The 17,629-nt window shown below is 41.8% G+C and overlaps 1 protein-coding gene across 3 annotated transcripts in view; it reads left to right on the top strand.

Moving 5' to 3' along the window:
* FOXP1 (forkhead box P1) overlaps window positions 1–17,629 on the top strand; it is a 325,940-nt gene that overhangs the window by 87,859 nt on the left and 220,452 nt on the right. Inside the window, exon 1 of one of the 3 annotated variants that reach the window (XM_040359074.1) lies at window positions 8,985–9,299. The exons of the other annotated variants lie outside the window; for them this stretch is intronic. The gene's annotated coding sequence lies outside the window, so the exon portion shown is untranslated. Of the gene's footprint in view, window positions 1–8,984; window positions 9,300–17,629 lie in introns of those variants that run through there. 3 annotated transcript variants of the gene reach the window in all.

Raw genomic sequence — 17,629 nt, forward strand, 5'->3', positions numbered from 1 at the left:
GCTTCACATGCCCACACATATGATGGATACAGCCACAACATGAGCTGGAGGATATAAGGCAAGTGTTTGCAATGATTTCTGGAATGATTGGGGAGCTATTAATATGTTTTAGTGACCATTTAATGTGATTAATTTTAGCTTGCTAAAAAAAAAAATGTTTTAATTATGCCCGGAACCCCACTTTAATACAGAACTTTAGACAAAAATAACAAGATAAAAAATTAACAGTCCAATAAAAGATAAAATAACAACATCAGCTTTTGCTGCAATAGTCACATTCAATCCAGAAATTTCACTCAGTCTAATAATGTCTAATGGCCAGCATTATTCAACCCACTGTAATTAAAAAATGTAATCTTCCTGTTTTGGAGAAAATGTGAAATCTACCTTTTTTTTGGGAACAAAGCAATAACCATTTCACAGAGGTTCCAAACCTTACAATACAATTATAACATATAATACAACATTTATATAACACCAACCGGTTGAGCAGCACTTTACAATATAAAGGAAGACAATATGTTTGCATTACAATTCAAGAAAAGGTTAGAAGGCTTCTGCGGGGGCGTGGTCTGGACATGGCCGTGTAAAGACGCATTGCTGAGGAGCTCCCGGCCTGCTCTGGCCTTTCCTGCCCTTTTTTCAGTAATATACCCAGTTGATACCCATCTCGATAGGCACATGCTACAGTGGATCTCCAACATTTACTCCTTACCAACAGCCCAGGTCAAAGCTAATGGGGTCCTCTCTGACCCCTTCACCGTCTCCAATGGTACCAGGCAGGGCTGTCCTCTATTGCCCCTTTTCTTTGCTTTAGTACTGGAACCCTTCTAATGTACGAAACGCCAGAATCTGGAAATTTCTGGTGTCACCATAGATCAGGCACAATACAAGATTTCTGCATATGCAGATGATCTCTTATTTTCTCTGTCTAATCCGGTTGTGTCCCTTCCCAACCTAATTAAAGAATTCCAGAGATATGGGAACATATCTAATCTAAAAAATAACTATGACAAATCCGCAGCTATGGGCGTTCATATGATGGCTGACACTTTGACGCCCCTGAAATCTAAATTTAGCCTTAAATGGTCCGACAGCCATCTTTCTTACTTGGGAACCAGTATATCTAGCGACCTGAAATGCACATTTGAACTAAATTTCCCACCACTCTTGTCCAAAGTAAGAGGGCTGCTCGAAGAGTGGGGCAAAGGCCTACACATGGTTCGGAAGGTGCAACCTCATCAAAATGTGCATTCTCACAAAATTGTTGTATCTGTTCCAAGCACTACCAATTAAGATATCTTCCCTATATTTTAAACAAGTAAATTCACTGTTCACAAAATGTATATGGTCACATAGGAAACCCTGACTAAGCCAACGTTACCTGACACTACCGAAACATTATGGGGGTCTAGCCCTCCCAGACGTGAAACACTATTACCAGGCGGTACACCTTGGAAGGATCATTGACTGGAACAGACATGAACAAACCAAACTCTGGGTTAGAGTAGGACGCTCCCAGGTAGGGGTCCTGTTGAAGGGAGCAATATGGTGTTTTGATCGACTCCCCCAAGTCATGACTACACATCTGATCATAGGAGCCATGCTACATGTGGGCTCGGTGGTAGTAAAAACCACACTCCTGACCTCCAGACAGTCCCCTCTTTTCTCCATCTTGGGCAATCCGGCATTTGCGCCGGGACTGGACCATTCGGAGTATGACATGCTATGGACGGCGGGCAAAGACTGCGCAGTACACTACGTAGAAGGAGACTATTGGACCTCGATCCAATCACTGACAAGTGAGACTGGGGGTTTTCAGCTACCCTTCTGGAAAGCGATCAGACTGCACCAATTCGTTCACTCCATCCCAGACCCTGCACATTTCAAACGCGACCTGACAACCCTGGAAGACTATTGCAGGGACGAAGGTACACCCCCCCAGGTACTCCTCCTTACTCAACACCCCGGCGGTACCGCCGGATTTGCTGTTCCTGCGGAAGTGGGAAGATGACCTGCAGTGTACTTTCACAGCCCCACAAACACAAAACATTCTTAGATTCTCCCCGACATTGTCCATCTGCACTAAAATCCAAGAGACAAATTACAAAATTCTGACTAGGTGGTATTATACACTTCAATTGCTGCATCGATTCTTCCCTGCTACATCAGATAGGTGCTGGAGGTGTCAGACAGACAGGGGGACACTTCTCCATGTCTTCTGGTCCTGCCCGCTACTAACTTATTTTTGGACAACCATTGCGAAAATCGTGCAGAAATTTACGGATCACACAATCCAGACAGACCCAGCGCTATTCCTGCTGCATGCCACCGTGACCCCAACACAGACATACAAGAAATCGGTGGTTAGACATTTGCTCAACGCCGCAAAGTCTTGCATTCCAGCTACATGGAAGCAAAATGTGCCCCTCTCCGTTGGAATGTGGTTGCGCAGAGTAGAAGACAATAAAAAACTAGAGGATTTAGTGCTCACAGCCCAACAAAAACAGGACAAACATTCCAAAACTTGGCAGTTGTGGAATATGTTCATTTTTTCGGATGAAGGCCAGGCCTTACTGGGCTCCTGAAGGTCACGCTGGCGTGGACCTTCTATGGAGCGGCGCCCTTGTCGTGTCCATCGCGCTTGTGTTGAACAGGTATCCAACCCCCCTCCCACTCCTTTCTTTGTCCTTTCTTTTTTCTGTCTGTTTTACCTTCTATCGTTTCAACTGTGGGCTTTGCCCCCCCCTTTACATCGAGGCCGTTCTCGTTTGGTTAAGGTCACAGGGTAGTTGGCTGCCCGACGGTGTATACTGACCAGTTATTATAGCAATGTTGAGGAGGGTGGACGGGTACGATTCATACATTGGACTAATATGTCCTTTTGCTTTTGTTTGACATAAGATATGCTACCCTCCCTGGAGACTGACAGTTTTCTAGTGTAGATATCTGTTGAACTGTTGAAATTGACCACAGTTGTACTGTGTATTGTATGTACCCCTTTTTTCTTTTGCATTTCTCAATAAAAAATTATATATATAAAAAAAAAAAAAGGCTTCTGCTTATGGGAGCTTACAATCTAAAACAAAGGGGCAGGTGATAAACAAAGGTTATAACTGTGTGGGGATGAGTTAATGGAGACTGTAAAAGTTTGATTGTTAGGTGATGGCAGGGTAGACTTCACTAAATAGCTGAGTTTTCAGGGATTGCCTCAAAGTGGAAAGAGTAGGAGATCACTGGACAAATTGGCGTAGGTAGTTTCAGGAGATGAGAGAGGCTCTGGAGATGTCCTGGGGGAAAACATCGGAGGAGGTTATGAAAGAGCTAGAGAGCGGGAGGTCTTATGAAGAGTGGAAGAGGACAGTTTGGGTGATATTTTGAGACAAAGTTGGTGACGTAGCTCAGGGCAGATTTGTGGGTGGCTGTGAATGAATATATTGAATTGTATTTGTTGGGTAATTGGAAGTTAGTGGAGGGATTGGAAGAGATAGGTGGTGGACACAACAATTTTGATAAGGGGGCATTTGGGAGCAGCATTCATGATGGACTGAAAGGGAGTAGTCTATGTAGAGGTAGGTCAATAAAGAGGTAGTTGCAATAGTCTAGGTGGGAGATGGTGATGGTGTGAATTAGAAGTTTGGTGGTGAATTAAGGGTGGATTTTGGGGATATTCAGGAGATGAAGATGGCCAAAATTCGGACAACAATTGGGTTTTCAGCTTGAAGGAAAGGTCAGAATCCAGGATTATATCTAGCACTGTGTGGCATGAGGGATAACTGATAGCTATGCGTCTTGATGGAAAAGTCACGGGAAAGGGTGATAAGGGGATATTAAGTGGTGTGACATCCATAATGATGTGTCAGTAGGGATAAAACATGGTGACATTTGCATGTATTGGAGATATGAACTACATGTGTTTTATTTTTTGCCCATATGTGCACTTAAAGTACTTTTTATAAAATAATGAAGGGGGGAAAAAAAAAATTATTTAAAAATAAAAGCAATAAGTACTGAACGTGTCTCCTTGAAAAGTGAACCATTCCCTTTGAAGCTAATAAAGAGAATGTGTAATATGCTGTCTATAAGGCAGCATTCCCATGGGACGCAAGCAGTTAAAAATAATTCTACTTCTATTGGCCCGAGACGGCAATGTACATAACACTCTGTGCTAAGCTGCTTTTGTTTATTTGAAAGCTTAAAATGACTTTTGTGCATTCTCTTTTCTCCCCAAACAAAACCCTGTTTTATGAAGGGACATTTGGAAGGAAAAACTGTTTTGAGAGGCCTGTTAAAACAAGCAAACATAATTAGTGGAGAAGTCAGTGCTGACACCAACACCATTAGATGTAAAAAAAAAAAAAAAAATTCCATTTCACTGCAATGTTATTGTTGATTTTCACATACAGATCCTAATATGGTTACCTCCTTGTCAAAGCCTCAGTCCCATGGGCTCAGGGGCTCCCTGTGGGAGAGTGAGTCAGTCTCTGGCAGTACAAACACAAACTTCAAAGTGTACCTGTTGTACCGATGGCCTGTGGCCATATTGCAGTCTGCAAAAAAGTTTTAAAGCATGGAAGCTATCGGTCACCTAATCACTAGGCCATGTAGCTTCTTGTCATAATGACAGCTAACTGCTGAAGAGTACCTGTCTCCCACAGTTAGTCAAGGAAGCCAACAAAATGGCTTCCATCATGATGTTTAAGTACTTATAGTACGGCAGTAGCCATCACAGAATACAAGTGTAAATAATTCTTCCTCTTTGTTAAAGAATATCTATCATTTTAATTCTGTAAAGTTCTGTGCCCTACGGGACAAAGTACCTGTAGTAATTTGTCCCATGTTGCTAAGTGCTTTCTAACCCTAGATTTGACATATATGAGATCCAACCTTTCCCCCTGCTATGCCAAACCAACAGCTATGAAGGAGATGGCTGATAGATGAAGTTTGTCTCAAATGTAAACACTTTCTTGAAGCAAGCAACGGCAAGAGGAATACAGAGGCTGACACATCCTCCCACACTCTGCATTCCTCTTACCATTTCTTGTCTCAGGAAAGTGCTCACAGCAAAGACAAGCCGCAGCTATGAATCAGCCGTCTCCTTCATATCAGTTGTTGGATTGGCCATAGCAGGAGGGGAGGTGAGCAAATTGGAACTCATGACTAGAGTTAGAAAGCACTTGGCAATATGGGACAAAGTGCTACGTGTATAGAGATAAAGTGCAGCACTTAAAATAAACAATAATATGATAGATATTAAGAGTCCAAAAATGGAGCATTTGGCCTTTAGGAGACAGAAGGGTGAAATAAAAAAAAATAGTGACAGATCCTTATTGACAATTGAGTGTTTTATCGCTCCATTGACAAAGCCCAACAGCGTCCGGATAAAGAACCCCATTATTCTCAAAGGGCTTGTTCACACCTGCATATTGTGTTGCATGTCACCCGTCACATGAAACTTAAAAAAGTACGTGATCGTCTTCGGGGGGCAGATTTGTGCTCCATAGACTTTAAGTGCCTCAAAAGCGCATATTTGTACATGTTTTTTAGGCACTCCTCTTTGAAAAGACAATGGGGACAAAAATGTGAGGGTGTACTCACTTTTGAGAGATACTGTATATGTACGGCCAATCAAAGTTGTTGAGCGGGGGGGGTCGACCAAATCGATGTTGTTGAGCGGGGGGGCGTCCAATCAAATTTGTTGAGCGGGGGGTCGTCGACGATCGCGGGGGGCGAGGATAGCGGGTGGTGAGCGGGGGGGTTGCCGTAGATGGATGTGAAGTTCTTGCCACTCACCACTGCACAGCCTGTCAGTTCTCCTCTCCTCGCATGTCTCCCCTCTGAAAGTTTGCTTTTCCTTCCTGTGCGGGAAAGTTAACCACTTTGCGGGACTGCGGGAGGATGCAGTCTTTGCGTGAAGTTCCCATAGAATCCGGGCGGGTTGGGAGGTATGCCATACAACCACTATAGATTTTTTATTTGGATGTATATCTTGATATTTTATGTGTACACACAGAGAGAGAGAGTGAGTAGGGTGCACCTTTCCACATAGAACCTGGAAGGGTCCTTCTACAGACTGCTGGCAGGGGACAGGCTTTTCTACTCAGGCTGTGGCTGCTTTCTAAAGAAAACCAACTGTGAGCCTTTGCACACTTTGTTTTGATTCGCCTGAAATGTATTAGCTGATTTAAACTGACAGTTCAGCTGTGCTTTAGGTAAAATAAATAACACAACAGACAATAGAAAAATGCATTTTTGAGCAGGATAATTGATGATGTTTTTCTTTGTTTGAACGTCAATTTTTTATTTTTTTTTGCCATCTTGCGATAAACAAATGGCTGCATGGTATAAACACACTTTGGTATTAAAAGGCACTGTTTTGTGTATGCTGCACTTAAATTCCCTGGTACATAAAATCTTTGGTGTTCAGGGAACGATTGTTTACAGAAGACTTGGTACAAATTAGGAATCAGCCACAAGTCTGGTAAGAACTGTCTTATGAGAATCCTAGTAAAAAAATAAAGGTTAGAATTGTGACTCCCAGTATTCAAATCAACCAAACCATGGGCAGAACGGTGGCAGCTCACAGGCAAGTGTCAAGTCATTTCCACCAGTGGACCTCTGCTTTTAAAGAAGATTTTTCTGTGGAGCTGTGCTAAAATTAGCAACCTATATTGCCTGTGGTCTCCCTGCACTTAATCTATTCCCCATTGTTGACTTGCATTGCCGCCATCTGCACTGTGTCTTTGTGTGGAGGTGACCATCTTAGTACAGGGGGCAGGGCTTTGCTTAATGTCAGCGCTTCCCCCCCCCCCCAGTGGGTTAGCGGGGATCCACAGAATGAATGAAGCAGAAGCAGGTAGATCCTTGCGCTCCTGTTCCTCAGGTACAGCTTCCTCTCCAGCAAGTAGAACAGTGAATAGTGTAGTAGTGACATTACCAAATCTCACTCTAAATATCATGACATTATTATTTAGAGGTAGAAGCGCCTTAGCCAAGTGGTTCCCAACCTTTTTTTTTTACTTGTATTCCTCTTGGCAGCCCATTTCCACAAACCTCTCAGTAGGGATGAGTAGAGAGCAGAGTTGAAGCAGTACATGTAGAGCACTGAGCTGAACAGTGGGTATGACCAATGTGTGCTAACAGTGGGGGGTGGGGGGCTTAAATTTGGAGAAAAAATGCTGCATTTTAATGCCTCCTGGAGAGTATAGTGAAGGGGATTGGTGCTGTAGAGTGAAGTGGGTCTCATCTAATAAAAGCAACTTAATGAACTGGTGTGTCACTGAGGAAGGGTAGGCCGGGCCATCTCTGGTGTGTTTGCAATAGGGCCAGGACTCCTATGCAGGCCTTGCGTTATGATGCCTGCATAGTTCTATTACCCACCACTTCTTGACACCACCTAGAGCATGGTGTTCCTGTAACCAGGTAACCTTTCCCTGACTGTGGTTACAAACAGGCATACACACCATCACATTTTCTATTTACAAAATATGATGTCAAAACTAAACACGTTCAATTTGTATGCTACCAGGCAGGCCCTTACATAACATAGTTGAATCTAAAGGACAATGAATAAGAAAATTGTATAAAGCTCTAGATGAACACCGCTGAATGCCGACCGATATCAGCCGGTTCAATAAAAACCATCCGACATTCGGCCCATGTGTATGCCAGTTTTGTCCAGCTTCTGTTGGAACGAGCATGATAGAAAACGAGCAGTCGACCAGCTCCCGATCACCGTTCTTAGCCAATGGCAGAGCACGCCTGCACAAGTGTCCCCAGGAAAGCGCTTCCCTGTGAGGGTGGGCACTTGATGCGGGGAGGAGCCAGGAGCGCCGCAGAGGGACCCCAGAAGGGGAGGATCAGTGGCGGTGCGTCTATAGAGGGTGCCGGAGCGCCGCCCCCTCTGGCTCTCGCACCGCCACTGATTACAATAACATAGATTCATGCATTGCATTGCATGAATCTATGTTATTGTTGCCGCTCCCGCCGACTATTCAGATGGCCGGATGGTGAGCGCCGGCCACCTGAATAACGGCAGCTAGTTGGCTGTGTGGAAGTGCCTATCGGCTTATCTAAGAGAGGTACTGGGGGTACGTTCCTTGGATAAGACTGCCAGGCATCTCAGCCAATCAGGTTCACCGTTTCTGGTTACCGGTAACCTGATTGGCTGAAGCGTCATCGAGGGCGGGAGAAGACATCGAGGGATGTGGAAGCAGGATGGCTGACCCCCAGAAAGGTAAGTGCCGGGCGGGGGGGGGGGCATTTTACAGGGCACAGTGGTGACAATTGGCACAGTGGCGACAAAGGGCACAGTGGCATCAATTGGCACAGTGGCGACAAAGGGCACAGTGGCAACAATTAAAGGGCACAGTGGTGAAAATTGGCACAGTGGCGACAGTTGATGGGCACAGTGGCTGCGTTTGGCATGGCACAGTGGCTGTGTTTGATGGCATGGCACAGTGGTAACAATTGATGGCACAGTGGCTGCGTTTGATGGCATGGCACAGTGGTGACAATTGATGGCACAGTGGCTGCGTTTGATGGCATTGCACAGTGGTGACAAATTGATGGCACAGTGGCTGCGTTTGACCACCAAAAGAAAGCTCTATTTGTGGGAAAAAAAAGAACACCAATTTTGTTTGGGAGCCACGTCGCAAAAAGGGGCAAGGTCCTTAACCTGCATATTGGCCCGGGTCTTAAGTGGTTAATAATCAAATCAATGCAGGCAATTTACTGTTCATGTGTATTTGGATTATCACTTTTAATTTGGATTAATCAAACAAGTGGATAGATTGATCCATGAAAATGTAAAAATTCCATATGAGCTGCCTTTATGTAGGATATGTGTATTGTGTATTAGCGCTGTTTTTTTTTTGTTTTTTTTATCTTGAAAAAAATCAATTAGCTTTGATGAACTGAGGGCATCTGATGGAAAAATGTTACACATTGTGGAATTAGCTTTGGGGGGGGGGGGGGGGGGCTGTGAGATGATCCCTGTCTTCTCTGAGCCCCTGCATGTCACAAATAGGCACACATATACACACACACCCTCCTCACACTTGTATATGCTGATTTAGGGAGGGTTACTTACTCTAGTGTAAACAGTTCAGTAAATACTCTGCGATACCCTTTGTCAGCAGCCAGAGTTTTCTTTACATGTCTGGCCGCTGTGTAACTTGTCTGCTGATGCCTCTGTCTCACCCTTCCTCTCTGCATGTGTTCCAAAATCAGCACTAGACCCGGGATTGCCACTCAGTGTCTGCAAGACTTGGGAGAGGAAAAAATAAATAATAATAAAGGTAGGTGATCTAAGGGACAATGGTGGGGAGCTTGTGATTAGAGGGCTGAATTTCTCCAGGCTGACTAAAACAGCTTGGAAGGAAAAAAGAAGAAAAAACTTGGCTGACTTTAGAAGGAACTTGCAAAGCTTCTGTTAGAAGTTCAGTGTGCAACAATTCAGAAAATAATTTTGTGTTTTTCACTCTTTTTGTCTCCTTTGTCCCTCCAGGCTCCAGAGCTTTGCAACAATACTACTTTCACTATCCCCCTTCCTGTATTTTCTTTAACTCCTTCAGTTCACAGTGCACATGTGATCCTTTGCAAGATGTTTAATCTGGCACTTGTTAGGACGTGCATGCTGCTTTGCAGCCTTTCATGTTGCTAATTGGGCCAGGGAACTTGCTTCTGTTCTGCCCGCCATGTGCGTATGACCGCTTGGCTGCAACAATCGCAAGTTCAGTTACCTTGGAAGTTTCTTGCTGTTGTTTTATTGCCTCACGTCGGTGATGAAACTCTACCTTCTGCAGGATTTTGAGTTTGTTTTGCTTGTTTGCTTTGTCAGTTTATATATTATATAAATGGTATATTAGCTGTACATTAATGAATATGATAATGATATTCTTTAGATGTGGTGGAAAACCAGATATTTGCTGTTATCTCTTTAATTGCTAGTGTGATAGTAAACAAGCTTGAGCAATATGGCAATATGCAAACCTTCACCTGTCGTGGAGCAACACCTCCCAGCATAATGTTCCAGACATCGGCTGGGTTTTATAGTTCTGCAGCAGCCACAAAGCTCCACATTCTTCCAAAGCAATCTACAACCATATCAGTAGCGTTCAAATTGGGAGCATTTGTGTATTATTTTTTTTTATCTAATGTTCTATTTATTTCTCCATTTTTTTTTTTTTAGATATTTTTTTTTTAGGATTTTTAAAGCTTTTAAAAAAAATCCTATCGGCTGATATGCAGAATACAAAATTCAAGGGGATTTAGGTAAAATCCTGACCAAAGCAGAGGAAGACCTTTAAAAATGGAGACTGTTTGCATTGCACATGCACTGGGAAATGTAGATTCAAAACCCACATTGAGGATTCTGCTTTTTGGGCAGCCTTATAGTTGGCACAGAACTTCAGGCATTTCCCTGCACTAAAACAGAACACATTGGAGTTGATTTACTAACACTAGAGAGTACAAAATCTGGTGCAACTCTGCATAGAAACCAATCGACTTCCATTTTTTTTTGCAAAGCTTAAAGCGGAGTTCCGGCCACAATTTCACTTTTTAAATATAAATACCCCTGTAATACACAAGCTTAATGTATTCTAGTAAAGTTAGTCTGTAAACTAAGGTCCTCTTTGTTAGGTTGTTACAGCATTTAGACACTTTATAAAATAGAAATTGACTGGGGCCATCTTAAGTGTGGGAATCATGAAGCCAGACTGTATGACTTCCTGGATTTCAGCCTCGCAGATCCCGCACATGCTCAGTGCTGCACAAGCAGTGTAATAGGTTTCAGATCAGGTTTCAGCACCTGTACTGTCTTAAGTCACATGATTCTTCGAGACTGGGGAGCGCACAGACTCCTGGAAAGTTACACCCACTACATTCCCAGGCGTCTGTGCGGTGTAGCTTAGGAAGCTTAAGCACCTAGGTGCAGGAAGAGGGAAGATTAACTATTCTGCCTAGCAACAGCACTTTGAAGGCATCTAAAAAAAAATATTTTTTTTTTCTTAAAGGACTGACATTTTTTTAAAACTACTGATGTAATGTTATATTTATGGGTGGAACTCCACTTTAATTGAACAAGCTGAAGTTAGAAGCTGATTGGCTACCATGCACAGCTGCACCAGATTTTGCACTCTCCAGTTTTAGTAAATCAAACCCCATACTGTATGAACAAGCTCTTAATGGGGGGGGGGGGGGGCAGCAAAGTATTGTGTTGCCAAAGGTGCACATTACACCGATTTTTAAGCTGAAGTCTGGTCCACTTGTGCTAATAACCATGCATGGTGTAGAGGAAATTATTTTATAATTCTTTGCTGTTTTGTTGCTACAATTGCTGCATAGGCCCTTTTGTTGTTTAATGTTAGTTTAAATTATCTTTTCATTTATATCTTGTAAGTAAATCAATTAACTTTTTTTTTTTAATGGACAAGAAATTCTGAAATGTATAATACCTCCGAACCTTTTTGTGTGCCGTTTCTGTATAGAGTGCTAACAAATGGGATTGCTTGCCCCAACAGTTTAATTCTATTACAACACTAGAAGTAGTCAGCTGATTATAGCAGGCAGAACCGCCCACTTCCCCTCTCCTGCCTTCCACACATTCCTATTGGCTAGTGAGGTAAGCATGTCAGGAATGAGAAATTGGCTGGAATGCAGGGGTCAGTATTCATAGGTCAGGAACAGGTAAATGTCTGCAGTGAAGATGAAATATAGGTGTTTGGCATGGAAAAGTTGCAGGTCTTATTTAAATCATCAAAGAACATTGTACAGTACTTATATTAGAGAATAATTTATCATGTTTCTTATGTAGAAAAATTTGCTGAAAACACGTTATCTAAAATAATTTGATCTCAAGATAATACATTTGTAAAATGAAACTCTAAAGAAGTGGCAAAGAAATCCCAAAAAAAAGACTAAACAAAATTTGCACAATACTTAAAACTCAAATTTTAAATGATTGACAAATATGTTTTAAGAAATGATTGCCAATTACCATAAAAATGTCTGGAAACCTCAACATAAGCACATCAGCTTTGCAATTTGTTTTTTTGTGTGTCTTTTTTTAAGGTAATTTCCATGACAAGTAGCTAGCATAGGGGACAAGAACACTAACTATATGGCCAGCTATAGGGACCCAAGATACTAGGGCACAGTCATACTTTGAGCAAAAGAAAAGAGAAAAAAAAAACCACTCTGTGCTGCAATCTGCCAGCCATAAGCAGTGTATACATAAAATCCGAGCTGCTTAAGGATGAGATCAGTCCATTGAAAGTTGGTTATTTGAAAAAATATTCCCAATGGTATAATCTGGGGTCACACATACACATAAAAAGTTCTGAAACAACTGCTCCTGGTGGTAGGCTGCTTCAGTAGTGGGTTGGGGCCCGATGGCTGTAGAAAAAAAAATCCAAGGGGAGGGGAAGAGAGAAGCACCAAGCCACCTCTGATGCAGTAACGTTTAATTCATAAAAAAATTTAATTGATGAGCATAAAATACACTCACATTGTGTAAAATATAGAAGGCTTGTCAGGGTAACCGTAACAATCAGAGGGAACCCATGGAACCAGCGGCGGGCAAAGGGAAGCCGTCCCCGTCGGGAGCAGGCAATAGCTTGGCAGGAAGGATTACCCTGTCAGCACTGTTTGTAGTGATACGGAAATCCGGCAAATTTCTTTCCTGCAACCCGTGGTTGCAAAAAATAAATTTGTACCGTGTATGGCCGGCCTTACCTGGGCCCTAACTAGGAATGTGATAGTCTAGGTGAGAATCTGAAGGTCGATGCAATGACCTGTTCCTCCACATGAAGAACAGTAGTTTATCTGATAAACATTTTGAACATTATTGGATGTGTGCCTTGAAGGGTGACCATAGATGGATAGATGTCTCCTAAGAACGATTGGTGGGTAGACCTCTCTTTATCCTTAATTTCAAACAGTGAACATTATGTTACAGGTGACCCATGGGTACATGTGTTTACATTGGAACTGCTTTACTTCGAGATACAAGTCAATGTAAATGCCAAAGCGAGCAACTTAGAGTCAGCTTAAAGATAGTAAATGCAACTAATGAGCTAATTCCAAACAAGTCCAAAAGGAAACAAAGGGAAGCTAATTTTATCTGAAAGCATACTGTATCTGACCCTCTTTCAAGGCTGATGTCCCTGTACAGTATGTGGACTCTAATATACATTGGCACTTTTCAAAGGGTATTATTGGATGAGCAATTACTTTATCACCTGCAGCTCAAGTAAAGTTGATGTTGTTTTCACAGTCTTTGTTATAGTTCCCATTTAACGTACAATGTATACAATATAAAAAAAATATATATATATATATTTTACTATTTGTGTTAGCTGACGCAATTGAAGACTATTCCCCTTTAAATTTACGTTACTGTTGCTTTTGACTGCTTTTAAAGTCCTTTTTTGTGTGCGTGAGTGTGTGTGCACGTGTTTGCTAATAAAGGGGGGATATGGAATGTGTAGTCTTTAATTAGACGTGGATATATTCACATATTAGACGGATTTATGTTGGAACATGGAATGGCGGGTGGCTTCTTCCTCATTACGAATACTCCCTGCATATAATGAGCTTCATCATTAGTTGACGGAGTGAATTTGCCCTAGTCCTACCTTGAAAGGCGTGTGATTTACATACTACTTCAGAGCCGAGCCTTTAATGGATTCCTCCATGCATAAAATACAAAGCTGCCATCTCTAAATTTTTTAACATACTTCTTTTTTTCCTCTATAATAAATTATTTTTCTTTGGGACAATCATCTCATCATGATTAAAATAAAAATAAAAAATCTTTGATAAATTGAAAAGATTAGTAAATTCTTAATGAAAACTACAGTGGTTGTTTTGTTATAACTGAACATTTTTGATCACTTCAATGATGGTGTGTTAGAATTTTATTTTTTTGATTATTTACTGTATATTATTATTACCATCTTTAATCTGGTTATTTGCTGAAGAAAAGCATTACAGTACTGTATGCCACGGTATTCATACGTGTAGGCATATTTGTAAAATACATGTGTTTGATGCCTGTGAAACTTCTCATTTATCCAGGTCATGGTATATCTAGTAGTAGTTAGTCAAATTCAACTGGACTTGTTGAAGACATTTCGTAGATTATTCATGGCACTTCTTTAGTTGTGAAGAAGTGGCTTGGATGGGCTATGAAACATCTTCAGCATTACAGAACACATCCAGTTGAAATCGACTCGCTACTACTAGATCTTGGTTTTGATGTTTTCAGCTTGTGTTGTATAGTAATTGCTTTGAGTAGATACTGACAATCACTCATATGAGTTTAATGACATCTTAATTAAATCCACCAACCCTCACTACTGAAACAGCCTCTACTCTTCTTCGAAGTTTTTACACAAGACTTTGGCGGGTGTCTGGAGGAATGTGTGCCCATTCAGCCAAAAGAACATTTGTGAGGTCAGGTTCTGATGTTGGATGTGAAGACCTGGCTCGCAACCAAATTTTTTAATTCATTTCAGAGGTGTTAAGTAGTTGTAGTAGTATTCTGTCAGTGGCACCTGCCAATTGCAGTCACTGATCAAAAAATTAATTTCAATATATCCCTTCGACAGAATCAATCATTCATTTTGTGTCTTAATGCTGCTGATCTCCTTAAGCTTTTTTTCAGGCACTTCCTTGTCTACATGCACTTGCTCCAGCGTTGACTACACATACTTGCTCTGGACTGATTTACTGATAATGACAACAGTGGACTGTGACTGTACAATGTGTCGGCACAGCCGCTTGTAGTTCATATAATCCCTTTTACATTCTCTTGTAAAAGAAGAGGGTTTATACTTGCCTCTCTCCCGTGGGTGATGTGTTGAAATTTTTCTCTCTCAAAGAACTTTGGATGGTTATTTTACATCGTTGGGTTTATCAGCATTTTCTTCCTCTGGCTGCAGCAGTGGCCCTACAGGACGGACACTGCATGTGCACAATTGACCCACCACATTTATATATATATATATTTTTTTCTGTATATTTACCCTTTTACTGCTGTCTTTTGACTAGTCTCAAAAGGGGCAAGGTCCTTTTTCTTTTGAGGAATGGATTGTACTCAATGATAGGTTCTGAAAGTGACCTGCATCATTCTCCTGTGAGCCCAAGGCTGGCCATATGTGGTTCTAACTTAGGCTGGTTCAGCAGGAAGCGGCCAAGATTCAAACTGTTAATGGGATGGCTCAACTTGGGTACAACCAGCCTGCCAGTTTCTCTTGCAATTATAATCACTGTCTTCTCCCGGCAAGGGGTGGCTTTCCCAGCCCCCCGGAAGAAGACAATGGCCTGGAAGGAGGGATTCCCCTGTCAGCACTGTCTGTGTTTATGGGGGGAAAACGTGCAAATTTCTTTCTTGCAACCTGTGGTTGCATGAAATAAATTTGCATTGTGTATGGCCTACATAAGCCAGCATGATTATCCCCTTCCAGGGGGTATGTCCTTGACAACCCAGGCTCAAAGTAAGTGGGTTGAATCATGCTGGATATCATTCAACCTGGAAAAGAACCGGCAGTGCTAGATTGCAGAGTTTGCAGCAAGAATTTTTGTTTTTTTAATGCAGACCCTAAAATAGATAAATAATTGCTATCAGGTAGGCTTTTGTCTCTTCTGCTATAACAGCTTCTGCCCTACCTGAGCTGCACATGCAGAGCTTATTGTACAATCATGGCATACCTTGGGTACTGGGTTGAATTAACTCCTGTGCTCATGCACAGGAGTTATGTCATCCATGGCCTTCATACTTTTTTGAACAAACGAGAACATTCATGCGAAAATTCTTAGTACATTTGATGCCTTGATGAATGTCATTTAAAAGTACTTAAACATTTTCTAATTCGAGAAAAGTTTTCCATTCTGCTCCTTTGAATTTTCTCATCACTGTGATTGAAAGCAAATGTTAAATAGAGCAAACTTTCTTAACATGAAAATTTTCTAACAAAATTCTACTAGGGTATGGCCAGAATCAGATGGCCTAAGGTGCTGAATCTGGAAGACTTGTAAAATATGTCAGTGGTGGTAATGGAGCAGCAAGGCAGATTACAGACGTTGCACCATGGTGAGGGGTTCTTTGGCAAGTAACCACCTACCAATATGCAAATTCTGGTTCCACTTGAAGCATCTTGGGCATTTTATAAAAACAAAAAACTCTAAAAGTGGGATTTTGCTTTAATTTCTGGTGGTGTTGTGTTCAGATACTTAGCTCATTGCAATATTCGGTAAATGATGGGGTTAAGCTATGACATAGACCACATGTGACCCATTTGTCACGTGAAAGCCTCTCATTTAAGTGGAGGGAGTTTTAGAGCACAGTTTTAAGAGCACGTTCTTCAGTCTGACTGGGGTCATCCTTCTGATGCAGTCAAAAGTTCAAGCTCAAAGTGGAACTCCTGGTTCCTTTTCCCTGTGCATTGCAGCTGAGCAGAGTGTAAATAATGGGAGAGGCTTCACAACTGGAAAACAAAGCGCTCCTATGAACATTAACAAATCCCTCCGATCCTTTACAATTGTTAATCTGCACCACCTACTATCCGCTTGCATGGAAAAAAAAAAAAATCCCTTCTCTGTCCTAAAACATATATTTGTTTAGGGAGTTTTTGCTGGAGTGTACATGACAATTACAGCTGTTCATTAACAAAATTGGGTATTTGTTTAAAACTTTAACCAATCACTTTGATATGCTAATTATGGTGTAATTTAATTTGAGCTCTGTAATGATGATGCTATTATTATGGACATAAATGATGCTGTTAAGCTGAGGATAATCTCATTTGCATAGTGTACACGCCAGTAAATTAAGTCCCTTCCCCAGCTACTTCAGGTTTAATTTTCCACTTGTATTCACACACGGAGCCGTTCCAGGCTGGCTCTGGTAGGCCCGCTTTTGCGTGTTAGACGGCGATTGTTTTGTGTGCGTCAGCCGTTTCAGACATGCGGCATAGAAGGTTTTCCGGGAGGCTTGTCAGATGTTGGAGGGCCTCTTCACACGGTGCCAATTAGGAACATAGTTGAAAATGGAGGGGCAGGAATTAATTGTTCATTAATTGTTTAATAAGAATTAAACTGCCAACAGATGCCTTGTTGGCAGTGCAAAGAACAATGTCAATATGCAAATTGGCGGTAACCTGTAGCAATCAACCAGTTCACTTTAGTGCAGTAGTTGAAAGGTGAGTTTGAGTACATGGTTGTGCTTTAAATATTTCTATTAGCATATTAAATACATCTGCAGATTAAATAAAAAAAAGGTGCTGCGTAAACCATTATTGGATTGTCTGTGTTTTTCCTGCTTGACGCTCTACATAGCTTCCTGAAATCATCACAGCACTCTGCTCCTCATTACTCCTCCCAAGACTCCCATTCATCACGCAAGCAGAACTATGTAATTATCAAAATAGGACCTTGATGGGTGGATGTGAGTCTGGAGTAGTGGACCTAGGCAGACAGTTTCTTCATGCAGACCAGCCTAGGTAATGGCCACATGTAATGCTGAACCTTCCATGAACGACAGAGTTGGGTGAGGAAGAGTCAAACTGCAGAGAAAAGAGCTAGATGATGCTGGTCATCCTCCAAACAGGAAATATGGTGGAAT

The sequence above is a fragment of the Rana temporaria genome, chromosome 7, assembly GCF_905171775.1.
Source record: "Rana temporaria chromosome 7, aRanTem1.1, whole genome shotgun sequence".
Classification (NCBI taxonomy): Eukaryota; Metazoa; Chordata; class Amphibia; order Anura; family Ranidae; genus Rana; species Rana temporaria.